The sequence below is a fragment of the Lepidochelys olivacea genome, assembly GCF_965140295.1.
Source record: "Lepidochelys olivacea isolate rLepOli2 genome assembly, chromosome: 2".
Classification (NCBI taxonomy): domain Eukaryota; kingdom Metazoa; phylum Chordata; order Testudines; family Cheloniidae; genus Lepidochelys; species Lepidochelys olivacea.
In genome coordinates this window covers 26,045,194-26,057,445 of record NC_140412.1, presented here as the reverse complement: position 1 = coordinate 26,057,445, position 12,252 = coordinate 26,045,194, and the positions used below count along the sequence as shown (strand labels likewise).

At 40.3% G+C, this 12,252-nt stretch overlaps 1 protein-coding gene across 2 annotated transcripts in view; it reads right to left on the bottom strand.

Moving 5' to 3' along the window:
* The window catches only part of SAMD12 (sterile alpha motif domain containing 12), a gene marked incomplete at its 3' end in the record, with an annotated part of 241,864 nt that overhangs the window by 113,477 nt on the left and 116,135 nt on the right, over positions 1 to 12,252 (bottom strand). The gene's annotated exons all lie outside the window — the stretch shown is intronic.

The following is a 12,252-nucleotide window of genomic DNA, read 5'->3' as shown; positions in this document are numbered from 1 at the left end:
TACTGCCTCCAGCTCAGTAACTCTGTGGCACAGGATACACTAAGCTGCCTAAATTATCCAGGTGACAAATTAGTTTAAATTCACAAACTGTACCACATAATTTGAAAAGTGATTGTTGACATGATATGATGAATATTCCTGCTTAATTGATAGTAATGTGCTTCCTAGTTTTTGTGCAGAGCAAATGTTACACAAACTGTGCCCAGACTTACCTCATTAGTTTCAAAAACATGTTTGCAAATCTGGTTCTACTTAAAGAATCCAATCATAGCCTTTCACTCTGCCCGTGTGGGCTAGCGTTAGCTCTTTCTCAACTCAGCAGATAAGAACAAGCCTCTTGTGCCAGCATGGATTACTTGGAGGTGGCTCACATCATAGAGCAGCCTTTGGGCTGCATGAGCTTTCATTTAAGGTAAGTTCCTAGTTTTCCTTGCCAAGATAGCCTTAAAAACAGCCCTCCAACCTGATGTAAAGACTGGTAAACAAATTGTAAGGAATAAGCCTCCGAATCCACTTCTGCAGCAGGAAGCTGAGAAAGGAGAATTAAAAAAAGCCAACATGCTTTTTATGTAAAGTGAGTCGGTTAACTTAGGGGCACAATCAAAAGAACCATTTTATTAATCCTTCTCCCCAGTTCTTGGGTCCTGGCCTGGACTCAGTGGTATGACGACAATGGACAGGAAATGGTCACCTATGGGGAAAGAAGGAGGAAATTGTTTCATAGGCCTACCTCAAACACTAATGCTGCCTGTACTGTTGATAGCTTCAGCCCTATCTGAGGCTGGGAGTGAACTGCTGCTGCTTGTGCAGGCAGCTAGCAAGCTGCAAGTTGCACTTGCTTTAGTATTGACCATGGCAACTGCACTTGAGCTATGGAATATCACCAGTGAATCAGTGGAGACCTGCTTCACCAAACCACCCCAATGCCCTATAGATAATCAAGCTACCGTCACTCTTTCCAGCAGAAGCTGCAAGATACCACCTGTCGCTACCGGCTGATGTGAGGAGCAGTTTCCAGATAGGAAACCACCTAAATGAGACTCCATGAAGTGCTGGGGATGGGAAAGCAAAGGGTTCTAATGGATCAGTGGTTGAAGTTGATGGATAAATGAATTGGGGGGAAGGGCAAAGAAGGGGGGATAGAGTAAAGAATTAATAGATTTTGGGGATGAGACTAGTACACCCAGGGAATGTTCCATGTGTCTGATTGAGAGAAAATTGTTTTGATAGAGCTGTGCAACAAGATGCTTCTACTGTCCCCGTCATAGTACCCCTGCAAGGAGTTGTATAAGGTAGTTACTGATGGGGTCATAATGACAGGTGTGGCTCATTGGACTCCTCAAGCAATTGGGAGTAGCTCTTTGGAGAAAAGTGTAGGATCAGGCAAGCTTGAGGAGAAGGAATGGCTTGTATATCATGTTATTCAAGAAATAACATAGCTACATAAAATCTCATCAGGGAGGGAATGACGTTTTGACTTTTAACAGTATGTGCGTTGGACTTGGCTGAGGGTTCAAGCACCTTGTTAAACTTTTCACAGCACTACACTGACTCCTACTTGCTGGTTAACTTGCAATTATAATCAATAAATTATATGTAAAGAAGGGAATTTGCTTACTTAATCTGGATCTTGTGTCTTCAAGTCATGTCTACTTAATGTCCTGACAAGACTAAGTTTTAGGTTTTGTTAGTACTGCCAATATGGCTATGGAAGAATGACCTAGTTTCTCCAAAATCCTTTTCTTAAAATCACAAGTTTTTCTATTAGACCTTCTAATACCACCTCCAGCACCCAAAGAGAATATAAACATGAATTAAAAGAAAACTAAGTCATAGAGCAAGTTGATTTTTTAATTTTTGCCAAAGTTTTTCAAAATTAAAAACCCAGAAAGAAAATGAAAATTTTGTGAATTTGTTTTTCTAGGTTTTTGACCAGCTCTACTAAGTAACCAATAATGAACCTGTCAAATTCATTAACAAAAATTATCAAGTCCACAGTCCTTTCCTCTCTTGTGTTAGTGTTGTCTCTCTCATAATCCTCATATGTTCCAGATATAATGATCCATCATTTTTCTCTATTCTTGTTCTTATTTAGGGTCTAATCCTGCAAGGTTTAGCATGTCCTTGACTCACATTCAGTCTGTAGGAATTCAGGATGCTACCTGTCTCAAAAATTGGACCCTTTGGTCACATTGGGATAAAGTGCTACTCTGTGTGAGTAAGATTATCCCAGAAATGATTCCACTGACTACTTGTGGAGTAAGGTACTCCACAGTGCAAATTATATCAGAATCTGGCCCTTAAATTATAAGTGGCCAGGGTCCTTGTCTTGTCTCTCTGTTTGCTCATGAAGTGTCACACACACCCTATTGAGCTAAATTCCATTCTACCCAAATATCAACAAAACAGCCCTCTAAATTCTGAAAGCAAAATAATTTCAAATTAGTTATAACTGAAGAGGCAGAAAGAACACAGCTCGACTTACAGATCCTAAAAAGAATTCGCAAAAGTACCAGTGGAAAAAAAAAATTTTTAAAACTGGATCAATTTTATCCAAAGTTACTGAACACAGAATCGGACCTCATAATGTTTCTTTTACAGAATCACTAAAAAAAATATTTTATAATCAGGATTCAAAAGCAGGAATGTATTATTATTTTTTCCCTAATAAGAAATTATCTCCTTGCCAGGTAGCTCACAAATGGAGAAGATACCTACTTATCTTTCAAAATTGACATTAGTGGCAAAGACTCTTCTCCAGAAGTAGGCAGTCCTGCTTTTCGGCCGCTACCCTCAATCTGGAGAGTCAGTGATTCCTCTTCCAGGAGCTGACCTAAGAGACTGCTTTCCAAAAAGGCACCTGTAAACCTGTACTGTATCTTATTTTAATCACATTTTGAATTAATTGCTCTTTGACTTAAGAGCCATAGATGATTCCAAGAGAACATCATTCTAAGTCAATAACACAATTCTGTGCAACGAAGGACGGGGTTAATGAGAAATTGTACATCATGATTACTGGAAGTGGTTCAGTAAGTAATTTACTGTACTGATGGGAACTATATTGATTCCTTACAAGTCTTGGGTAAAGACTATCAGCCAGTCCTGTTTTTTAGTTGAACATATTCAGGACCTGATGTTTTTAATAGGAGGAAATAGTAATAACTTGAATTCCCATCTGAAATATAAATTCAGGTGCAAATCATATTACACTGCTTTTCAAATGTGCTGTAAAATGTGAGACAACCATTTTAGTGCTCTCAGGAAGGACCGAGCAGGACCCACAAAGCAAATTAAGGATAAATTTATACCTTTAGCAGACAGTCTATAAATCTACATTATCTGGTGTATATATATTTGCCAAGCTACTTCCTGGCTATACAAAATTAAATATATTTAAGCACCAAAGACATGTAATAATGGACTTCTATTACACTGCATATCATATTTTTCAAGCAATGAAATCCAGCACTACTGCTTGATTGTATGTATCCGGTAGATTTATGGTACCCATATCAAATAAACAACCTTCAAGGTCTTTTCTATTTGTGACAGGTAAAGTGAATCTGTCAACACCTTTGATTTTATCTGGCATCAGCCAGACACATTGTTCCTCAATTCCTTGTTAATCTAATGTTGCTCAGTAGGCAGCCACTAATTATGCATTACATCTCCCATTTCTTTATTAATTGTAAAGAATCACATTAGAGCGTACCTACTGGCAAAAAGAGTAAACACACATCCATATATAAAAGTATACAGTGAATATGTAGAAAAGAATAGGAATGGGCAAGACAATTTGGATAGTATTAGAACTGATTCAACCCTTTGAACAAAACTCAAAACAAAACCTTTTCTGGAGTTTCTAAAAGAGTCTTTTAAAAAAAAAAAAAAAAGCCCTTTATTTTCTGCCAGAAGGAGAAATATTTAAATACTACAAAAAAACCTCACAGCTTTCTTGGAATATCCAATCCAGCCAGCATTGGGAAGTACTGGAAACCACAACAGAAAACCTGTTCTTTTGAGAATTCTAGCCAGATTTCTAAACCAAAAGAGGTTATGAGGTTTCGTCTGGAAATAGATTTAGGTAAGTATCCAAAAAAAGAGAGGGAAAACCTCTGCAACAGATGTGAATTTAAACTAGATCCCCATTTAATTAAGTGGGAGACGTACACCTGCTCCCACTGTGAGTGCATATGTAGTTATTCATTAATCCCCTTCGACTGCAAAACACAATCAAAGAGTCACAAGACTAAGGGTCAAATTCTGCTCTGGGAACCCTGTACCCAGATCCAAGGTCAGAAGTCAGAACTAAATATTTTTTCACTTGCTGTAATTTGGCATTAGTCATTCTGGCCATTTGTTCAAAACATTCTTCTAGGTCATTAACCTCCTCCCTCCGATTTTTGCTAACTGGTAATTAAAAAAAAAAAAAAAAGCCAAATCTTTTAGAGCTGTTCCCCCCACCCAAGTTTTCATAGTGTGGACCACATCTTAAGAGAAATGTTATCTTAGAGACTCTTTTTTCACTCATGTGGGATTGTACAGACCACCTACTCCTCCCCTTTCATCATTGTCCAATACACATGTGGCAATTACAGCAAAGGCTTACACAGAAAAGTAATATTAGGAACATGTTCGATTTTTTTTTAGTTCCTTTTACTGTTGAATGGCTGGAAATCAAGAAGACTCACACCATGTGACCACACAGCTTTCTGCAGACCATTATCAAAATCTCTGTGGGCCATCCTTAGTCCCCATGGAGCACAGTTTGAGAACCTCCATTTTAAAGCACTAGATTTTCCCATCATTAGCACTTTAAAAGGAAAGCAAAACTGAACCCTATTAGAAACATGCTTTCATGCACCAACACTGGATAAATCCAGGTTGTATTATTGTTTCCTGAAACTCCACTCTTCTGTTCCAGACCCTTATCTCCGCAGTTTTCAATAGTGCTTTTTCCCCATGCCCCTGCATTAGTTTTACCTTCCTTTTTTATTAAAAATGAAACAGAGGTTTCATGTTAATATTCATGATGTTATTAATTAACATTAATAAAATGGTAAATTAAAAGCAGCATGGTCATAGTTTAAGCACTACAGAAAACTTCAGACTTCAGAATCAGCCCTTCTCCCCTCCCCCCACAATGGCATCAGTTAGATCTAGCACTGCCATTTCTCTTTTAGGGCTTGTAAGCTGCAGCCTCCCACCTGTCAAGCTGAAAATGTGACCTTTGATGGGACCTCAGCCTATAGTACATGCTGATCATTTTTAAACCTAAGGGGAAAATAATTTTCCACTGTAAGAGCCAACTCAAGTCAATTTTGTGCACACTCTTATAGCTATGGATATTGATTTTGTTTATCTATACTCTGTGGGTCTGACTCATATCTCATTTGCACCATGTTATTCCAGACTTCAGTGGAGTTACTTCCAGTTTTCACCACCCTAACTGAGAGGGGAATCAAGCAATAACAATCTTATTCTGCCACTCAGATTCCCATTGAGCAGCACTTTATTCAAAGTTGTCCAGTTGAAATCCATAGGACTATAGCACTTTCAGGGGTGAAGCACTAATCAAAGGATGAAGAGTTGGCAGATTTTAGATCTGAGTGATCCAGAGCCCGTTTAAGCCAGTGAAAATGCTTCTGCTGGATTTGGCCAGCTTTGGATCAGCCTTTGCAGAGAAGAATCACAAAAATGATTCAGGGCTAAGGAAAAAAAGGCCTTACACTGAGAGACTTACGGATTTCTATATATTTAGGGTTATCAAAAAGGAGATTGAGTTATGACTTGATTACACTGTATAAGTACCCTCTTGGGGAGAAAAATACCAGGAACTAAAGGGCTCTTTAATCTAGCAAAGAAAGGCAGAACAAGAACTAATGACTGGCAGTTGAAGCCCGACAAGTTCAAATGAGAAATTAGACACAATGTTTAACAGTGAGGGTAGTTAACTATTAGAACAAACTACCAAGAGAAGAGGTGGATTCTCCATAGTTTGACACCTTCAAATCAAGACTGCCTTTCTGAAGATACGTTTTTGTTGAATACAAGTTATTGGAATCAGTTCAGGTGTAATTTGGAGAAATTCTATGGCCTGTGTTATTCAGGAGGTCACACAAGATGATCTAATGCTCCCTTCTAATCTTAAAAATCCCCAACATTTATGAATTTGCAAAAGAAAGAAAATGAGGCAGGGGAGAATTTGTGTATATAAAAAAACCAAACACACGAGGCCCTAGAGTGCAACAAAGATGTGCCCATTTGCAATTTGACATCTTAAATGAGTTTTCTTTCCAGCTTTAGAAATCTAATGCAACAGTCAGTTTGCAGTCTTCAAACTACGTAAGATTAGTAAACACCTAGGCTGTGCAAGAGGAGCTCTTAAAGTACATAGCTTTCAGTACAGCACACAGACAGAAATGCACTTACGTACATCATACAGTCTACATTTGAAAAGCAACCACACACTAAGGGTATGTCTACACTGCAATTAAACACCTGTGGCTGGCCCATGCCAGCTGACTCAGGCTCATGGGGCTTGGGCTAAGAGGCTGTTTAATTGTGGTGTAGATGTTTGGGCTCAGCCTGCAGCCCTACTCTGGGACCCTGCAAGCTGGGAGGATCCAAGAGTTTGGGCTGCAGCCAGCCTACCTCGTAATTAAATGGCCTGTTAGCCTAAGCCTTGTGAGCTGGAGCCAGCTGGCATGGGCCAGCCAGCAGCCGCAGGTTTTTAACTGCAGTGTAGACATCCCTGTTGACAAAGGACTCATAGGGTGAGTTGATTGCAGTGAATACTTATCAGCCACTAATTAGATTGGGAGAAAAATAACTTGTAACTGATAGTTTGTTACATAGAGAAATACATTTATGTAGATAGGTAAAATTAGAAATGATCTGCATAAAGATTTCATAGATCACACTTTCGTACTATCACTAAGAATTGTAATCTAAAATGTGCCAAAAGAACGAGGCAACACATTGCTAAAAACAATTAGCATTAGAGACTAAAGATCTGTTAATGAGATACTGGGCCAAATTCAGTCCTGGTGTAAATAGAAGCGTATCTGATTTCCACTGCACTGCACCCACTTACATCAGAGCTGAAATAGGCCCGTAGAGATGCAAATAATTTTTCTGTATTTTAAGGAAACAGCACAAACACATGTATTTAATGTTTTCAGGGTCCTGACTATCTTAATAAAGGTTTTTCCAGACCGTATGTTCAGTGGAAAAATCTCTCTACTCAGATTGGGCCACATTCAACCTTGACGCAGTAACAAAATTGCTCATTTTTCTCCAGTACATTAGTTTACACTCACCACCTCAGTGCAGAAGTTAAAACATTTTATACTTGCTTTTTAAAGTAAGATTCTTTTTATATATGAGTTACATTTTCTTGATTCTACATAATAAATGAACATTTAAATGAATATTCAAATGGTGTGCAGCAGTCTTACATCAGCAGTATTCAAATGCTTCTTAATATCAATTGGAAAAAGGCAAATGTAGTGCCCATCTTTAAAATAAAAAAGGGAACAAGGAGAACCCGGGGAACTACAGACCGGTCAGCCTCACCTCAGTCCCTGGAAAAATTATGGAGTCAGTCCTCAAGGAAACCATTTTGATACACTTGGAGGAGAGGAAGGTGATCAGGAACAGTCAACATGGATTCACCAAGGGCAAGTCTAGGGTGACCAGACAGCAAGTGTGAAAAATCGGGACAGAGGGTGGCGGGGTAATAGGCATCTATATAAAAAAAAGCCCTAAATATTGGGACTGTCCCTACAAAATCGGGATTTCTGGTCACCCTAGGCAAGTCATGCCTGACCAACTTGATTGCCTTCTATGATGGATAAGGGGAAAGCAGTGGATGTGATATATCTTGACTTTAGCAAGGCTTTTGATACAGTCTCCCACATTATTCTTGCCAGCAAGTTAAAAAAGTATGGATTGGATGAATGGACTATAAGGTGGATAGAAAGCTGGCTAGGTTGTCAGGCTCAACGGGTAGTGATCAACGGTCTAGTTGGCAGCCAGTATCAAGCAGAGTGCCCCGGGGTCGGTCCTAGGGCCGGTTTTGTTCAACATCTTTATTAATGAGTTGGATGATGGGATAGATTGCACCCTCAACAAGTTCGCAGATGACACTAACCTGGGGTGAGAGGTAGATATGCTGGAAGGTAGGAATAGGGTCCAGAGTGACCTAGACAAATTGGAGGATTGGTCCAAAAGAAATCTGATGTGGTTCAACAAGGACAAATGCAGAGTCCTGCACTTAGGAAGGAAGAATCCCATGCACCGCTACAGGCTGGGGACCAACTGGCTAAGCAGTAGTTCTGCAGAAAAGGACCTGGGGATTACAGTGGATGAAAAGCTGGATATGAGTCAGCAGTGTGCCCTTGTTGCCAAGAAGGCTAACGGCATATTGGGATACATTAGTAGGAGCATTGCCAGCAGATCAAGGGAAGTGATTATTCCCCTCTATCTGGCACTGGTGAGGCTACATCTGGAGTATTGAGTACAGTTTTGGGCCCCCCACTACAGAAAAGATGTGGACAAACTGGAGAGAGTCCAGCAGAGGGCAATGAAAATGATCAGGGGACTGGGGCACATGACTTATGAGGATAGGCGGAGGGAACTGGGCTTGTTTAGTCTGCAGAAGAGAAGAGTGAGGGGGGATTTGACAGCAGCCTTCAATTACCTGAAGGGGGTTCCAAAGAGGATGGAGCTCAGCTGTTTTCAGTGGTGGCAGATGACAGAACAAGGAGAAATGGTCTCAAGTTGCAGTGGGGGAGGTCTCGGTTGGATATTAGGAAACACTGTTTCACTAAGAGGGTGGTGAAGCACTGGAATGGGTTACCTAGGGTGGTGGTGGAATCTCCGTCCTTAGAGGTTTTTAAGGTCTGGATTGACAAAGCCCTGGCTGGGATGATTTAGTTGGTGTTGGTCCTGCTTTAAGCAGGGGGTTGGACTAGAAGACCTCCTGAGGTCTCTTCCAATCCTAATCTTCTATGATTCTATGGAACCTGAACTACTAAACATATTCAAAGAGAAAGGTCTGTATAAGAGCAACAGAAAAGAATAGAAAAAAAATATTATAATCATTATAGTTGAAGCTGGAAGAGTCCTTCTCAAACATGTAGGCCATCCTGTAAGATATATGATCCACACAATACTATAGGCATTCCATGATAAATACACTTTCTTAAAGTCCTGTTCACTGAATCCTTTTTATCCTGTTCTCCTCACCAGTAATTTCTCCAACTCCTTCCTTCCCGGAACAGTTGCTTTGTGTATTCTTTGTCCTGTCTATCTTGGCCTATTATGCTCTTTGAGGATGGGTTGTACACTATATGTTGTACACCATCGATAGGTACCAGTGTTGAGGGTGATATCCAGTCCATGCCCAAAAAGCCAGAGTAATCGGTCTCTGTGCGGGTGACACAGTGAAGGATTACAGAGATGAAGATCTTCCCCCACTCATGTATCAGGGTCCACTGGCTACTTTTCTAGCCCATAGGTGGAATATCAAGCTACAGTCCCTTCACCCCAATCGCATGAGGTGTTGGGGCTAGTTATCCGTTGTCTGGTCTGCCCTATCCTGTCCCCTTGTGAACCTTCCATGCCAGGGATGGCTCGAGACTGCTTCTGCTGTACGCACAAATGTGTAGTCACCCTGCACACACATACACACTGCCCTCATGCCCCCTTCACAGCTACTATGTGGTTTTCAAATGGTGTGGAGGACATTGCATAGGGTCCATTTCTAATGCTATAGGAAACTTTCTAATTAAAAATAATAATAATATAAACTATCACAATCACTGGAAACCTCTGCTGTCTGGGTTACAATAAAGTTAGCAAGGTCACAATTAGCCGTTAGTTAGCAGTACAGTCTTACATTATTTGTATATCAATATAATCAATTGAAATGTACAAGCTGTGGGAAAATGGGAAGTGAAAGAACATTGACTAGGTGAAACTTTGTTTGAAATTGTGAATATACCAATGCAAGTCATGTACGGCATCACTCAGACAAAGTGTCCAGAGATTGGATTTTTATAAAAGGAAATGTTACAGCTAGCAAGGCCAGAGGGGGAGAGGGATGAAAGATGTTAGGCGTGTAAAACCCTGGGCTTTCATCTCTGGAATTTAAGTTAACCCTTAGGAACTTATCATAGCATTGCTCTCTTTGAAAATAGACCTGGATTGCTCGGAGAATTCTATGAAAAGGTTGCCAGAAGATGCAGACTCTCCTTCACTGCCATCAGCACAGCTTATACAAGTCACCACAACAGCACTAAATGGATTTTGTCTCCCCACAAGATCAGTTTTGTCAAGAATAAAATAGGATCATATCGAGACGCAAAGAAATGGGGAAGTAGATTTCTCCTAATAATAGGGAGGTATTTATTCAGTGGCTCTACCAGTCCTATTTAGACTTTGCTCATACAGTTTGTGAATGAACATTTGACAGATATTATTGGTTTCCAGCCAGATTCTCCTCTTAGTTACCCAGGGTAAATATGGAGTAACTCCATTGATTTCAGTATATTTAAATAAGAACCTGGGATTCTGAGTCTGAGTGTAGATTCTGTGTTGTGCCTTTTTTGGAATAATTTTTTTGAATAACTTTTTAGACCCGTCACACAAGTCGCCGACCAGGCAGATGGGGCAAAGGGAGCTTTAAGCAGCTTTAACTTTGCATGTCCCTAATTCTGGACTACTTGCTGGGGCTGGAGTGGTTCCTAACTTTAGTTAAAGGCTGAGCAACCCCAGGGCCTTGAACAACTGCCTACAAGCTGTTCCACAGCTCAAAATAGCCCTATTGCAATCCACTCCAGCCACCATAGATGCATTCAATTCACAAGCTTTTGAATAACCTCCTGCAGATTAAACTTATCCGATTGGTGTCTATGGTTTACTGTCAGTAAACTAAACTCAACATTCCAGCAATGATTCTAGTCCAAGTAATAAAAAAAACAAAAAACAACCCCCCACCAGTGTGATACGTGTGTGTGTGTGGGGGGGGGAGTAGCTCCCTTTGATGGACACCCAGACAGCCATTTAGCTGTGAAATCCCTCTTGGTCTGTTCTCTGCTTGCTTTACTGGTAAAGGGTTAAGAAGCCCACAGGCAAAAGAAAAGGAGTGGGCACTTGACCAAAAACTTTTAACAACCCAAAGGTGTAAGTAGATCAGAATGTTTAGCTAGACGTGATCAGATTTATTTCTGTTTATTTTTTAAGGGTTGTGGATCTCCTCTGTGCTAACTCCAGATGCTTTTGTTTGCTTGTAACCTTTAAGCTGAACCCCCAAGAAAGCTATTTTGGGTGCTTGATTTTTGGAATTGTTCTTCTAAAATCTAGCAAAAGCCTAAGTTCCAGATGTATTTTCTTTTTGTTTTTAATAATATTTACGTTTTTTAAGAACAGGATTGGATTTTTGGTGTCCTAAGAGGTTTGTGTATATGTCGTTTGATTAGCTGGTAGCCACAGCTAATTTCCTTTCTCAGCTCTTCCCGGGGGGGCGGGGGGCGGGGAAGAGCATGAGGGTACCCCACAGGGAGGAATTCCCAAGTGCTTCTTCCTGGGTTCAAAGGGGTTTTTTTCCATTTGGGTGGTGGCCGCGTTTACCAAGCCAAGGTCAGAGAGAAGCTGTAACCTTGGGAGTTTAATACAAGCCTGGAGTGGCAAGTATTAATTTTTAAAATCCTTACGGGCCCCCACTTCCTGCACTCAGAGTGACAGACCGGGGATTCAGCCTTGACACCCAGAAATTTCCCCTTTTCTATAATCAGAGAAAGTCAATTATTATATGAAAGCAAACAAAGAGATTACCCCCCTCACCCTTCCAAAAAAACAATCAAGTGGTAGCCTAGAATTAGCAGGCCCTCAAAATGCTTTGTAGAAAGTGATCGTATCCCTTGAAAAGAAATGAAGGAAAGATACTGCTTCCTCTAAAATCTGTCATAGTGGATGTAACAAGTAACTCCATCACCGATTGGGATGGTTTATACAATTCTTTTAATGCAGGAAGTTCACTGAGGTATAAAATGTATCCAGCGCATCAGAGTTTCTGTACCAATAAGTGTTAATGAAGTACAGGTTACTACATCTACTAAATCTTGCACAGGCTACTCCTGATTTCTTTTCCTTCCAGATGGGTGATCATAGTGGTGTAACAACTCCTAACAATTTTTCCAAGTCTGGAATAGCCTGGGCATGATTTAGTAGGTGTCGTTTACT